The sequence below is a fragment of the Alexandromys fortis genome, unplaced genomic scaffold (genome assembly GCF_014885135.2).
Source record: "Alexandromys fortis isolate MF-2015 unplaced genomic scaffold, M_Fortis_MF-2015_v1.1 scaffold_172, whole genome shotgun sequence".
NCBI lineage: Eukaryota > Metazoa > Chordata > Mammalia > Rodentia > Cricetidae > Alexandromys > Alexandromys fortis.
In genome coordinates, this window is record NW_026068061.1 from 3,015,975 (window position 1) to 3,031,544 (window position 15,570).

The 15,570-nt window shown below is 43.3% G+C and overlaps 1 long non-coding RNA gene across 4 annotated transcripts in view; it reads left to right on the forward strand.

The window, feature by feature from the left end:
* The window catches only part of LOC126487461 (uncharacterized), a 49,484-nt gene that overhangs the window by 6,568 nt on the left and 27,346 nt on the right, over positions 1-15,570 (forward strand). For 2 of the 4 annotated variants that reach the window (XR_007588401.1, XR_007588398.1), the window contains exon 2: positions 5,158-5,267. The exons of 1 other annotated variant lie outside the window; for it this stretch is intronic. This is a non-coding gene — a long non-coding RNA (uncharacterized lncRNA). The remainder of the gene's footprint in view (positions 1-5,157; positions 5,268-15,570) is intronic. One more of the 4 variants, XR_007588400.1, reaches the window with a different exon arrangement.

A 15,570-nucleotide genomic window follows, 5' to 3' on the forward strand; every position in this document is an offset into this window, starting at 1 on the left:
AGTGAGTGAGTCTGGGAGCACCAGCCAATGAGCACCTTTGCCGACAGTGAGTGAGTCTGGGAGCACCAGCCAGTGAGCAGCCCTGCCGACAGTGAGTGAGTTGGGGAGTGGATTCTTAAGCTGAGCTTTGCGGTTACCATAATTCTAGCTGACAGTTGATAACTACTGTGAGATCAGGAGCCAAGAGCCCACCTGAACTGAACCTCAGAAAACAAGGGAAAGCCTACTTACCATTTTCAATCACTGTTCCCAGATAAGTTGTCACACAGAAGTGTGTAACTAATATACCTGTCCAAATTCACAGATTGTGTGTGTAAAAATAAATGCAAAATGTAAAACTTCTAGTTTGTCCCCATAGTGATTTTTTATTATGTATGTAATTATGTAAATCTATGGTTACAATTTAATGAATATTGAATATAGTTATAAAAAAGAAATTGATTTCCAGCAACAATATAATTCTTACTCTTATTAAAATATAAATTTTAGAGATTTATTTTTCCTTTAGTTGTGTGAGTAATTTAAATTATATATACTACTTGTGTGCTTACTGCCTGGAGAGTCTTGAAGAGACTCAGATTTAAAATTAAATCTATAATTAAATTCTGTAAATTTAAATTTAACATATAATATTTAGATAATTATTTTTATTTTAGGTGTGTGAGTAATTTAATTTATGTGTACTACTTGTGTGTTTACTGCTTGGAGAGTCTTGAAGGACATCAAGTTTCTTGGAACTGGAGTTAGGTTGTTATTAGACACCACATGGATGTTAGGAATTGAACACAGGTCCTCTGCAAGAGCAGCAAATACTCATAAGTTTGGAGCCAACTCTCTAGCTCCTAAAGTTCATGTTTTTTAAATGGTAAATGTGGTGGAAGATGTGATTAAATGCAGTCATCCTTTAGATTGGAAACAGTTCCAATGTCTCTCAATAGAAAAATAAACTATAGAAAGCCAAAGAAAGTCATCCTACAAAATCCTGTACGATTTGAAAAAGGTTTTTTAAAACTGATTGTTACTTGAAGCTAAAGCCCCAAACCCCAAATAATTCTAATTATGTAAAACAGTCACACAAAACCAAGCTACTGTAAAACATGGAAAGGCCTGGAAGACGGTGAAGGACAGCCGGCACAGAGGGTAAATAAACACAGGACTCCTTTTGCTTTCTCTTTCATTGGTTCTGTGTTTTCTCTTTTTCTTTTTATGCAATGAGAATTTATGCATGCATTTTTTTGTGCTCCTACAAAAAGATGACCTTGATTTTTTGGAATAATTTAAAGTAGAATTTATCTAGCTGTGGGGTTGGTACCACAATGGCGGTACAAAGAAAATTAGTCAGCCAGACTAGCTGGAACTTGCACTGATACAGTCTTTGGGTCTGGGAGGTGACTTGCTGAAATCTTTAGACTGTGTGTGTGTGTGTGTGTGTGTGTGTGTGTGTGTGTGTACGCGCACGCGCGCGCGTGCAAATACCACAGAGATCAAAAAAGGGTTTCAGATCCCCTGGAACTAGAGTTCTGTATGATTGTGTACTACCTAATGTAGATCGTAGGAAGTGAATTAGGGTCCCTTGGAAGATCAGCAAGTGCTCATAACTGCTCAGTTATCTCTCCAGTACCTGAAATTGGTGGCTTAACAAGAATAATTCAGGGCCCATGAGATGGCTCACGAGGTAAAATACTTGCTGAACAAGTGTGTAAACCAGAGCTCAATACTCAAAACCCACTTAAAGGTGGAAGGAGAGAAGTGAATCCACTTGATTATTCTCTGACCTTGAAATACTCTCACACACCACCACCACCACCACCATTACCACCATTTCCACCACCACCACCATTAAAAAAAAAAATCAAAGACAGAAAGAGAGAAGAACTTGGAAAAAGAGAGAGAGAGAGAGAGAGAGAGAGAGAGAGAGAGAGAGAGAGAGAGAGAGAGAGAGAGCGCAAGATAAGATGGAGGGCTTTGGGCACAAGAAAGTCTTCCTGGGTCAAGCAGAAATTCAGCCCCAGGCAGGAACAAGGGTCGAACTACGACCTGTGGTCATTGGTCAGCTGTGTAAATGCAAAGGTTACCAGCCAGGGTCAAAGCTTCAGTTCTTGGAGAGATAATTGCTTAGAGAGGCAATGATATTAAAAATGGCTGACTCTTACACAGCACATCAAAGCTTCACTTCTTGGTGAGGTAATTGCTTAGAGAGGCAATGATATCAAGAATGGCTGACTCTTATACAGCACATTCATCATTTAAACCCTGTGAGGACTGTGTGTGCTCTTATTTCATTTTTTAGGTGAGAGAAGCAAGGATCTGAGTTTAGCACTCCATAGCAGCTCATATAGCTGGGAAAGGCAGACTCCTGATCTGGAGGGAGGCTGCTGCAATGCACTTTAAATATTCTGCTCTCTTGCTGGGAATGCTTTGGGAAGTCTAAAACAGTGTAACTGTTGCATGGAGGGGTCACTGGTTTGTCCCGGCTGCCCGGCTAGCTTACACCCAAAATAACCACATAGAAACTGTATTAATTAAAACACTGTTTGGCCATTAGCTCTAACTTCTTCTTTTTTTTTTAACAAGCACTTTATTATTTTTTTTTAATTAATTAATTTATTTATTATGTATATAATATTCTGTGTGTATGCCTGCAGGCCAGAAGAGGGCACCAGACCCCATTATAGATGGTTGTGAGCCACCATGTGGTTGCTGGGAATTGAACTCAGGACCTTTGGAAGAGCAGGCAATGCTCTTAACCTCTGAGCCATCTCTCCAGCCCCTAGCTCTAACTTCTTATTGGCTAACTCTTACATATTAGTTTAACCTATCTCCATTAATCTCTGTATTGCCATGTGGCAGTGGCTTACTGGAGAGTCTAACTGGCATCCATCAAAGGCAGAGGATCCATGGCTTCTCTGACTCTGCCCTTCTTCCTCCCAGCATTCAGTTCTGTTTTCTCTGCCTACCTAAGTTCTGCCCTATCAACTAGGCCAAGGCAGTTTCTTTATTCATTAACCATGAAAGCAACACACAAACAGAAGGACCTCCTACACCGTTTCCCCTTTTCTGTTTAAACAAAAAGGAAGGCTTTAACTTTAACATAGTAAAATTACATATAACAAACAGCTATCAAACAAGAATTATAGTTACAATACTTATATCTACTTTATCTTTTATCATAACTAAGGAAAACTGTAACTATAGATTCTTTAACTCCATCAAAGACTCCAGAAGGATATAACATTACCTAAGTAAACAGGAAGTGCATTGTAAGCAATTTCCAAAACTCTAGAATTGACAAAGACATCTCGCTGCCTGGACAGTCACCCAAAGTTCTTCTGTACCATTGGGGCATCCATCTTTAGCCTATAGGCCCATAGTATCCAGCAGACTTTTTCATGAAGCAGGGAATTTCAAAGATAGTTTAGTCACTTTTTTCTGTATCCCGCAGAATGTCTCACAGACTCTTTCATGAAACAGAAACCCCGAAGGATCATCTCACCTTTAGGCAAGTTCAGCAGTCATCTCTCTATGGGTACTGCATGTCCAGTGAAGCTGTCCAGGCAAGAGCAGTTTCTTGCCCAATTGGCACCCAACGTGGCCAACTAAATCCACAACACACCCACAACACACATGTTCATGTGTGTACATGTGTAGGCCAGAGGAGGACAACAGATTTCTTCTTTAATATCTCTGCCTCATTTCCTTGAGACAGGGTCTTGCACTGAACTGTCTAGGCTAAGTTGTCAGTGAGCTCCTGAGATCTGCCAGCCTTTATCACCCCCTCCTAATGCTGGGATTGCATACACTTTCAGCCATGCCTGGCTTCTTACATGGGTGCCGGGAGCTCAACCACAGTTCCTTGTCTTTGCACAGCCAGCTTACCAACTAAGCCAACTCCCCCAACACTTACTCTCGAGGTTGAGCTGCATGTCAGTCACCGGTATCAGGACTGGTCTTAGATTCCTATCCTTAGAGAGTTTGCGAAGTGAAGGGAGGCAGAGAGTAAGAGTCCTAAGGCCACATGCCTGTGTGGGTCATGGGGTTCCCCAGAGGGCTCATTTATGTTGCATGTGGGTCACTGAGAACCATCAAAACTTGGCATGACCTCCAAAAATACCTTTTATTTCTTTGGTATCAGTTTCGTCACATTAAAAACCCTGTTCCATTGAGGCTGTCGTTGAGCCAGAACAAAAGAGGGCACTAAAAGGAAGTCCTTGACTCCATGCTAGGTAGTAGGTGATTTTTGAAGTTAGTTCCTCTGGGAGAAATTCATAACAGCTAGAGAAACCCATGTGTGCATCTTTCTCCCGGACTTTCCAGGTCCCCACAGACACACTGTTTTTCCTCTATATCTTCCATGGATTTAGTGGAAGGCTGAGCGATCACCCCTATTTTCCTGCTGGTACTCCGGAGTTGCCATCTCTCTCCAGCCTAGCCACGCCTCTGTGCCATCTTGAACACGTGGCAACTGTCCACAATCCTGCCTGCACCTGCCTGCATCAGGCCCTTTCTGTCCAAGTGACCTGTGCCCTTCTTCCCACCACCCTCACTAGCTTCTTCGCCAGTTCCAGGACACAACGGAGAGCCCCAGTGATGAGTAACGGGCCGCCGTGTGTTATGGCAGGAATACAGTTTGTCCTATCTGAAACTCTGGTTGATGATTGATCATCACTGTCACCATGGCAGTATTAGTGGGGGAGGGGAGGGATAGGGATGGCCTTCAGGAGGTGATTGGTTATTAAAAGGGATTGATATTCTTCTCAGGGAGCTAGAGGCAGTTTCTAGAGAGCCTGCCCCTTGTGTGTTTCCTCTTCCCCAGACTCTGCTGCCTTTCTGGTTTTCTGTATATGAAACCTTCAGTCCACAGACACTGGGGCAGATTCTGGTACCAGGCTCTTAGATCTCCTAGTTTATAGAACATGCGAGCCAAAATAGACTTGCCTTCTTTTTAACTCACCTAGTCTTAGGAGCTGTCATCCTTTGGCATCTATGGAAAACGGGTTTTAACCTCATACCCAAACCCATGCTCGTATGAACTTGAGCAGTGTTCTCATATAACCCCCACAGCTGCATAATCTCAGGTCTGTGCACTGCTTAACATGCTTAGAACAGTACAAGCGCAGAGCTGTCCTGACAGTGTGGTTGTTATACCGTCTCCTGCAGGGAACAACGTCCAACGAAGCCAACGGGAAGGTCTATGCATGTTCAGTTCAGATGCTTGTCCTCGCAAGTATTTCCCATTCATGGTTAGTAGAATCTACAGAACAGAACCTGTGAGTACAGATGCCGACTGTATTCTATTGTAGTGATGTGTAATGTGCTCTGCAACCCAGAGGAGTCAGACACAAGTGTTGGGGGCTGTGAACCCCCAGATCCTGAATTTCTTGTAAGCAGCTCGCTTTCCCCTGATCTGAGACAGCCTGCAGCTGCTCTGAGCACGAGACCCTCAGGAGTTCCTGATGGCAGGAGAATGGTTTCTGGTGCGTTTGGCTGGGGCGTGGCTATCCCTATATAAGCTGCCCCGAACACAATAAAGGGAACATTCTTGGGGCATTCCTGTTTTAAAAATGACCCGTGTCTCTGTCTGTGAGCCGTTGTGTGTCTCAGTCTCCAGCCCCTTGCCTGGTTCATGAACTGTATGGTGGCGCATAGAGCACATATGGGCGTGGTGCGCCACACACAAGCATTTGTTGTATTGGACCATTCACCCTGTGTCCAAGTAAATGTTTTCTCTGTGCTGATCTTGGGTTCGGTCTGCTGTGTCCTTTTGTGTTTGCACAAGATGGAACTTGTTTCAGGCAGATTTTGGGGTGTCTTGCCTGGAAAACTAGAGAAGGCAGTGCCAGCAGGCCTGTGAACCCAGAACCAGGTGCTTGGGAGCTCCAGTAAGCAGGCAACGTATGCTTTCCAATTCTTTCCGTGAACAATTGACTGGCTTATTTCTCTTTCTGCAAACTGGTTCTTGTTAGTTGTCAGAACACAGCGTCAAAAACAGGTAGCCTGCAGATTTTGAGATACAGCTTTCTATTCTAGTTCTGGAAGGACAAAGCATCTTATATCTTAGATTCAGGTTCAAGTCTCAGAAGAGACCATTTGCTTGGCCAGCCTAGGCCAGATAACTATTCCCAGTGCAGCTGGCTATGGCTGGGCAGACAGGTTTTCTGTGAATATGTGATTATTGGTTCCTTGTTGGTAGATGGGAAAAAAAAACATTTTAATGAAGGAAATTTAGGGCTGTCCTGATGCTCCAAAAGTTGTCCTATGTATTATAAGAAAGTCCTGACCTATGTATGGCTCCTCACCCCTGGAGAAATTAAGTGGTGAGTTGGTATTAATACAAATAAATATGAAATGTGTGGGTGGGTTTAGGAAATAATTTTGTAGCCTAACAGAAGTATTATCTTGACTTTAAAGAAACATATGGCTTTGAGTTTTGTATGGCACATGTACTTCAAATGAGAATACAGAGGTTCTTAAAAAGAATAGGGAAGGTCGGCGAGACTACAGCAGGTACATTTAATTTTGAGCCATGGGGGTTAAGATTAGGGGGTTATACTGGCTACTTGCCTTGCTGCTGTGACAAAAGCCACTGAAGCAAGGAAAGGTTTGTTTTGGCTCTGGGTTAGAAGAGCTACAGTCCTCTGAGGTGGGGGTGGTTTGGCAGCAGGAGGAGGGAGTGGAGGTCACCTTGCATCCTCAGGAAGTACACTGTGGTGGGGGCTTGTGTTTAGTTCTCTTGTCTTAGTGTCTGGACCCCATGAAAGACCACTACTCACATTTAGAGTAGACATTCTTTCCTCATGTAACCTAATCTAGATAATTCTTCACAGATATGCGCAGGGATTTATTTCCATGGTGACTCTCAAATGTATTGACAATCAAGACTCCCCATCACACAAAGAATGGACTTTCAATCCGAAAGGAATAAACACAAAATAAGCAAGTTAATTATGATCCACCAATGGCAGGAAATTAAAGTGGAAACTGGCTGTGTTCTGGGGTCGTACGGCTTTGGGTTTGGTTCCTGTGGCTCATGACATCATTGACAGTAACAGGCCTGGTGTGTAATGGACTTTAGTGTACAACGTTCACTTCCACTCTTGATAAATGCTCTCAAGTGCTGCTTCCAGCAAACACTCCGATTTCGGTAAGATTGCCTTCATAGCTGGAGATCAGACTCGTCATCCAAACCAGGCCACCCATATAACACCTGCCCAAGACACTTTGATCTACTGGAAATGGTTGCAGTTCACATACAAATCTATGACACGTATGATGTGAACGGCACTTCTTCGCATGTGATGGTTTGCACACTACCCAGGCCATCCAACCAGGTAGAGTGGTCTACCTGGCCACACAAAAGGAAAGGGAAAGTCTCCCCCGCCCAGGTAAGAGGAGGTAATCATGCCTCACAAAAGGTTTGTCTCAGAGTAAGGAAGAGCCAAGAGGAGGCTGTCCAGTCCATGAAGTACATGCAACCCTTTATCCAGCCATACCTGAAGCAATAGAATTACCTCTGAATTTGTATTAAGTATGTCATCAAAAATTGTTGAGAAAGATAGTTCACCCATGCTAGGTTCCCAAGGACATATGATACCACAATGGATTGCTTTATTAAATTGCTGTGTTAAGATTTAATTGACATACAATTCCCCAATCATATTTAAAGTGTAAAATTTGGTGATTTTGACACCAGCGACACACTCGAGATGATAAACTAATTGCATTTTAATCACAGTTATTATTTTTTTATTTATTGAGGCAGGGTCACATTGTGTAGATCAGGCTTGCCTCGGACTGAGAAAAAGACACCTGCCTCTGTCTCCTGGGTACACATTAAAGGCGCGTGCCAATACACCTAACATTTTTAATCTTTTATTACGGAGCTACTCAAGCAAACACAGTAGCAGATGGGCCCTCTACACCACATCCACATCCAGCCATTTTTTTTCTTTCATTCACCACTTTCCTACATTTTAATTTGGCTGGAATATTTTAAATTCCACATATGACATTGTTTTACATGTAAATACGTCAGCCTTTATCTTTAATAGATTAAGACTTATTTTTTTGCAATGTAGCCACAGTAGCATTATCAGCTCCAAAACCATAATAATATATCATCCTTTAAAAAAATCATCTTTAAAATATTATCTTTTAAAAAAGGGCAGTCTCTGGAACTGGCTACAAAAGTGTTTTCCATTTCTTTTATCAAATCAAGTTTCAAGCCAAGTCTGAGGAATGCATCTGATTGGTAAGTCCCTTAAGAGTCTTGATTAAATGTGAAATGATATCTCAGATATACTAGCCAAATAAAATATACTTTAAAATTAATTTTTGCTTTTATGATGTGGACACTGATAAATTCAAAAATCACACATGTGACTTGCATTATAGTTCCTTCCTCTGTGCTGTGTTCACTAGGCTCTTGGCTCTTCTGGGGTGACGTGGACTTCTTGCATCATATCTGGAGGTGTATAGTACCCTGTTGCACCCTGATCATAATGCTAAGATTGCTCACTGGTTAGGATGAGAAAGGCAGAGCCTTCTTGGGACTGGCCTGGCACTCCTGCCGAAATATTGATGTTTCTCCATTGAGTAGCTCTGTCTTCAAAGAGCATCCACTGTCATGTAAGGTCACCCTGTATGTATGATGGAGCAAGACGCAAGCAAAATAATGGTGAGCACGCACTGAAACCGTTGTTCCGACTGTAAATCCTATCTGGCTCCAGTAAGTGGTTGTTGCTTCTCTATGAGCTACAGCCTTAATTCCACTTCCTCCCTTCTGCCTTTCAGATGGGAGTTAAAAATCCCAGGGTGGTGCACACCTGTGATCCCAGCATTTGCGAGGCAGAGGCAGATCTCTATGAGTTCAAGGCCAGCCTGGTCTACATATAGCAAGTTCCAGCACAGCTAGGGTTATATAGAAAGACTGTTTCAAACAAAACAAAAACATAACTAACTAAATAGATAAAATTCCTGATGATATAAATCCTTCATTTCCCGATGGGATCACTTAAGCACAGCCCCCTTCCTTGAACTCCAGCCCAAGCCTTAGAGTCCTTTCCAATACCAGAGACTCCACAGTTCCTCTGTTGAATGTTGTTCCTCTCCCAGGACAACACAACAGAAACACCTCTCCTATTCCAGGAGTCTTTTTGGAGGCGCTGCAGTGGCTCCGATTGATCGTGGAAGTCTCATCTCCCACTATAATACCTATGAAGTAGACTTTTAAGTAGGAATTCAACCCAGTGTAGTTAAGTAGAGGGAGAATTCCATAGTCAGTAGCCATTTATCACCCTTATGAAACTGTATATATATATGTAGTCCAAACAGGTACTGAAATCTCTTTACAACAGACCTAAGCCCATTAGTTTATTGTATCAGTTTTTGAAGTGTGCTCTGAAGAAAAAAAGTATCCTATGGACTGGGAGGTTTAAGCAGTCGCCTCCTAGTGTCCTATAGTTACGTGCTAGAAGTTCAAGTTATAAGACACGCATGTTGCTGAGGGCTGTGAAGCACCCCCTACCCAGCTTCTGGCAGTTAGCATGGAGTCTGCTTCTGGACTTGCAATAATTATTTTATACCCTTCACTCCTTATGTATCTGCTTTCTCTAAGTTTCCCCTTTTATAAGAACACCAGCCATATCGTCTTGAAGTCCTCTCCAAAGGCCACAGCAGAGCTGGGTTACCTCTGTAAAGCCATCAGCAAATGCCTTTCTGGGGGACGTAATTCAACCCCTAATTCATCACTATTAGCATCTTCGGAGTTGGTGTCGCTGGCCACCACTCTCAGAGACAGCTAGTGGTGACACTTCCTAACAATCTTTCTATAATATTATAGAATATAAAGAAATATAATCTTTTCTATTTTATATGTAAAGCGAGTCTTCAGTTGTAACAAGCTTTCTCTAATGTAGTCAGACTTTTCTTTTGTGGGATCACCACCTCCCCTATAACAACATGGAGACCATATTAATGATGAAGTCTTGGCCTTAGCTTACTTTGTTTTCTAACTAGCTCTTATAACTTATATTAAGCTGTCTCTATTAATCTACATTTTGTCATGTGGCTCTGGTACCTCTGTTCTGTACCATATGTCCAGCTTCTTCAGCGTCTCTGGCAAAATCTGTGTGCCTAGATTCCTCCTCCTTTCTCTCTCTCCTCGGAAATCCTGCCTATCCTCTCCTGCCTAGCTATTGGCCATTCAGCTCTTTATTAAGCCAATCAGAATGTGCCTGAGGCAGAGATACAACTTTACAGTGTACACAAATATTCCACAACATTCGGTCAAATTCCTGCACACATGTAAATATTTCTGGTGTGTCAATTTTTCCCAGGGAGGCATGAACAAATATCTTTTCAGATTATAGAATACCAATGACAGACAAAGTCTAGCTTGGGGAACCAGCGGGCTAATTGGGAATACCTACAGGAGCATAGGTGAGGGGCTGCTCACAGGAACAAAACAAAGGCATCCGTGGAAAGTACTACCCCAGGTTAGACGACGACTTCCCCAGAATTGCACAGATAGGGTCCCCACTTCAGATTTACCCTGTGCCCCCTATATATTCCAGTACCTCTCAAAATCACATACAGCTGGGGTAGAATACAAATGAAAGCCCCAGAGTATAGAAGGTAACAGCTGGGATCTCAGGCAGGGGTCTAATCAACCTTCTCAACACCTCCTTTGGGGAGTGAATGCCAACTGACCTCCTTTGGGGGTTTCTTACAGGTAATTATGGCTACTCTTTAAGATGACAATGGCTGTGATGCTTGGCAGAGGACAGACTCGCACAGCTTTGTAAATAAGCGTGGATTGACAAGCCCAGGGACAGTTCGCAAGGATAGTCACAAATTGTTAGGAAGGAGTCCCAGCTTTCTTCTCTGTAGACATCTCGCTCTACCCCGAGTAAAGGTTCCATCTGAGTTTGGTGCTTCAGCTAGAGGAGAGAACTAAGTTAACTCTGCAGCAATATCAACCAACCAGGGTTCCTAGAAATAAGGTTGGACCAAGAATCGTTTCTAGTCAAACCCTGGTTGCCGTCCTTATGAAGGATTTATAGATCTTCAGAGGAACCTTCAGGTGTGAGGGCCCCAAGCAGGGAGGCGTCAAGAAGGACCAGGGATGATAAAGGAAGCTAGAGAGCTGGCCCAGGAGATCTTGCACAAGCTGATGACTTCTGCCAAGCAAGCTCATTGAGCAGCTCGGGTTCTTACAAACTATTTCCAGGGGGAAAATGCCAGGGTCAGCAGAGAGCTGAATCAGACAGTGTCGGCAAGGAGAACTCAGGATGCCTCAGACACGACTGCCCTAGGACTGATAACCACAGCACGGGGGAAGAATTGAATCCCCAGAAGCTGTGGCCTTGACTCCTTCTAGGCCCAGGCTTCCTCCTCAGACCAGACTTCGCCAAGTCTGTCCCTGGGCAAAGACGGAACTAGCATTCCCTTTATCCTTTCACCAGGGGATCTGAGAAAGCCTCGGGTTAGGCTGACTTCCCACGGTTCATCATGATGGTGAAGAACTGAGTTATCTCTAGAGCAGGAGAGGACTGGCTTCACCCGTGGCAGTCCATTTATAGTATCCATTATATTAAGTCACTACTTGTTAATTTTTAAGCAAGTTTTAAGTAATTACCAATGAAGGCCTATTAATAATGTTTATCGTGATTAGCAGTGCTTCCGGTGTTGATGGAAAGTCGCTAAGGCCTGTGGTAGTCTTCTCTGTTATGTGGTGTTATGGTTAGATGTTGTCTTTGAATTCTTGACTTGAGTGACTTACTCACCCGAGAGCGTAGGTTAAGCCTTAACAAGCTCACATTTTTATATCCCTCTGCCAGAGCTGAAGGGCTTAAAGGTAACGTGCAGATGTTGCAACCACGTCACACACTTTCAGAGAGCACTTGGAAGGATATGTAGTAGCTAGATGATCAGAGTATAAAGGTCATACGTGGGGGTGTGTCCTTGATCTGCCATTTCATGGCCTTGAACAAATCATTTCCATTCTCTGGATTTCAGTTTTGCTATCTATAAAATAAAAGTCCTAACTTAAATGTCTCCTTAAGCTCTTTCCACCACTCATACAATGCAATTCCAAGATCTACTAGATCATAAATTCATAGAATTCAATTCCAAGACCTACTACATCATAAATCCAAGCCAGTACAGTATTGCATAAAGAAGTGGTGTGAGGGTAAAGCTGGGCCGTCAAGAAAGACGTTCTGGGACGAGGCAAATGAGTCACCAGTGAACTGGTTCACTTGATCTCTCTCCCCCCACTCCTCCTCTGCGTTTCTTTCTGCCAATGAGCCATTGTGTGTAGCTCAAGATAATCCTCCGTACCTTGATTTGGGGTGATTCTATTGTCTTTTAGAATCTGTGATTGACAAGGAGGCGGAATGTTGGTTTTGCTTGCTTGCAGTTGACAAGCATTGCAACGTAGATCTGTGCAGATCTGTGCGTTGGCGCCAAGTTCAAGGGTCCTACTGGTTTAGCTTTGTCTCTCTTCCAGTAACAATTCTGGTAAGAGGGCTCTTTCCCACGGTAAACTCCGAATAAAGGCGGCACATTCCGTTGCGTTTAGAAGGCAAAGAGAAGAAGAACACATGCTTCCAAATGGCGTGTGTGGTTTGGGTGTGGAAGGTTCCCACGGCCCAACATTTGGTCCCCAGCTGGTGGTGCTATTTGGGAAGATTGTGGAACCTTTGGGAGGTGGAGCATTGCTTCAGGGAAACAGCCCGGGGGTGAGCTTTGAGACTTCACAGGTCACCCTCACTTCCTGAGTGCAGAGGCCAGGTGGCCAGCCAGCCTTCTGCTCTTGTCACCGTGCCTCTCCTGACGTCTGCCACAGCTTCCTCACCACGACGGACTCTGCCCCACTGGAACTGTCAGCTAACACAAACCCTTACCCAGTGACTAGATAAACTAAGGTTGGCTTTCTAGCCGCCTTGAGCTGTCCTTCTTCATTTTCATCATGCGGTGGTGCTGTGGGCAGGCGGATCTTTGTGAGTTTCAGGCCAGCCTGGTCTACAGAGCAAGTTCCAGACTGGCTCCATAGCTACTGAGAAACCCTGTCTCAGAAAAACAAACAAACAAACAGCAAGAAAAAAAAAAAACTACCAATAGCCTGAGTTTGGGGGCAGCATGTGGGTAAAATATCAAGTTATCTGTTAATATTACAATACTTCTCTTTTTCCCAGTTTGTTTGTCCTGGGCTAGGTTTCCTTCATCTACTTCAACCAAAACAACACGCCATAAAATAAGCTGATTAAACAAGACAGCAAGTGTATAAAGATATAAAACAACCATAGCCTTTCAAAAATTTGGAGAATATCATTTATATCTTGATATACCATGTACGTTAATACTTAATGGTTTGTTGTTATTTTTAAGTGTATCTGTACATAAGTGTCAGAAAACGAATCTGTCTCTGATGAATGCCCACCAATGTAATCAGACATCCAAAACACAACTGGACTCTTCAAAAAGATCTTTTTTTGAGGCAGGGTTTCATGATACAACCCAGACTGGCCTCAGACTCACCATGTAGCCCAGATTAGCATAAAGCTTGCAATCTCCCTGCTTCAGCCTCCTGAGTACTGTAAGTCTCACCATGTATTCCAAGAATGTCTCACTGTGCCCAACAGGAACCTCGATAGTTTCTAAGAGTGTAAAGGGGTTCTGCCACCAAAAAGTTGGATAATTGCTCTCCGGCAAAATTCTTTAATATAAAGAGAAAACTGGCAGGTAAGGAAAATAGATTTCTCTTCATAACAAGCGAGCTTAACTTAGGATCTGTTCTGGGAGATGCCACCGAGTGACAGTGGGAGACAGCCACACCTATTGGTGATGTTGGAAAACCAAGTATTTTCATTCTGGACACGTATGTAGGAGGACATTTTGGTGGCCAGCCCACCTGTCCAGTAGAGGGTTGATGAATCATCTCCCAGCCTCTGTGATTTGACATAAGCCACAGGGGACTTTCCGTCTCTGAAGTGACTGACAGGCTATGCCACTCCCAGGGTGTCCTATGGCTAGTGACTAACTGGCACATCCGCTGGCCACAGTAGAAATTGGCCTTCTGGGTCAAGCCGAGGGGAGAGTTCAGCAGAACCTGTGAAGCCTTCAACAAATCACTTGCACAAGAGTCTCCTTTCTGGGAAACACCGCCCTCTTTTTTTAATACAGGGAAGTGAGAAGACAGATGTGGAGGCACAGTCCTGTTATCCCAACATTTAGGAGGATGAAGAAGGAAGATCTCCGATTTGAGGCCAGTCTGTGTTACATAGAAAGACCCTGTCCAAAAAAAAAAAAAAAAGTCTCAGCAGTTAAAGGCACTTGCTGCTCTTGTAGAGGGCCAGATTAGGTTCCCAGCACCAACAGGGTGGCTCACAACTCCAGTCTGAGGGCATCTGACAGCATCTTCCGGCCTCTCTAGGCACTGCATGCATATACATGTACATTTGCAAGCAAATACATGAAACACATTCTAAAATAAAAGTTTTTTAATTCACAATTTTTCATGCAACATATTTTGATCATATTCTTTTTGATATCTATTTTGATCATATTTTTCCCTCTCCAGCTCCTCCCAGTTCCTCCCCATCTCCCTGCTTACCCAACTTCATGTTTATTTTTGTCTCATAAAAAAAGAGCTCACCCCTAAACAAAAAATAAAAATCAAACAAGCTGATGAAAACAGACAAAAAAAAAAAAAAAGAAAAAGAAGAGAAAGAAAGATAATTGCCAATAGTACGGAAGCAAAACCAAAGCATAGATAAGCCCACAGAGTGCTCTGGTCTCCTGGACATGGGATCAGTTGTTGAATGTGGTTGATATGCCCCATGTCACTTCTTCGGAGGAAACCAATGTCCCCTTTCCCAGCAGGCATCAACTGCAAAGAGTTTCTTGGTCAGGGATGAGAACTCGAGTCCACTCCCTCCCTCAGTGCTGGCATTCAGTGCCGTGAGGGTCTTGTGCATGTTCTTGTAGTCTTTGAGTTCATACGTGTGCCCATCCTGTTGTATCATGAAGATGCGGTTTCCTTGGAGTCATCTGCACCCCCTGGCTTTTAAACTCTTTTGCTGTCCCTTCCACATGGATTCCTGACCCTTGAGAGGAGGCCTTCGATAAAGACATCCCACGTAGGGCTGAGCTCTCCAAAGTCCCTCACTCTCTGCATGCCGTCCAGTTAAAAAGGGAGGTGATGGGGTGCACACAGTGGCGTCTCTCCTACCAACATCTTTCCTTTAAACGTGGCTGTGATCTTTGTCGCTAGAACTCACATCTTGTACTAAAAGAAAGACAGAAGTGCCCTAGAATCAAGACTAGCATTTGCTAGTTAGATTCATTCATTTATTTTGGCTACGTAAGTCGCTTTATCACCTTTTCTATTATTAGGTATCGTCTGATACAGTTGTGAGAATATAATACAGACGCAGAGGGTCTACTGCTTGCAGGCGGTCAAAAGTGGCCATTTCTTCCCAAATTAATTTTCCCGGCTGAAGTTTATAGAAGCCAAATGCCGAAAATGTCGATTTTTCCGAGCTATTTGTGCATCTGAACCAGTGAACT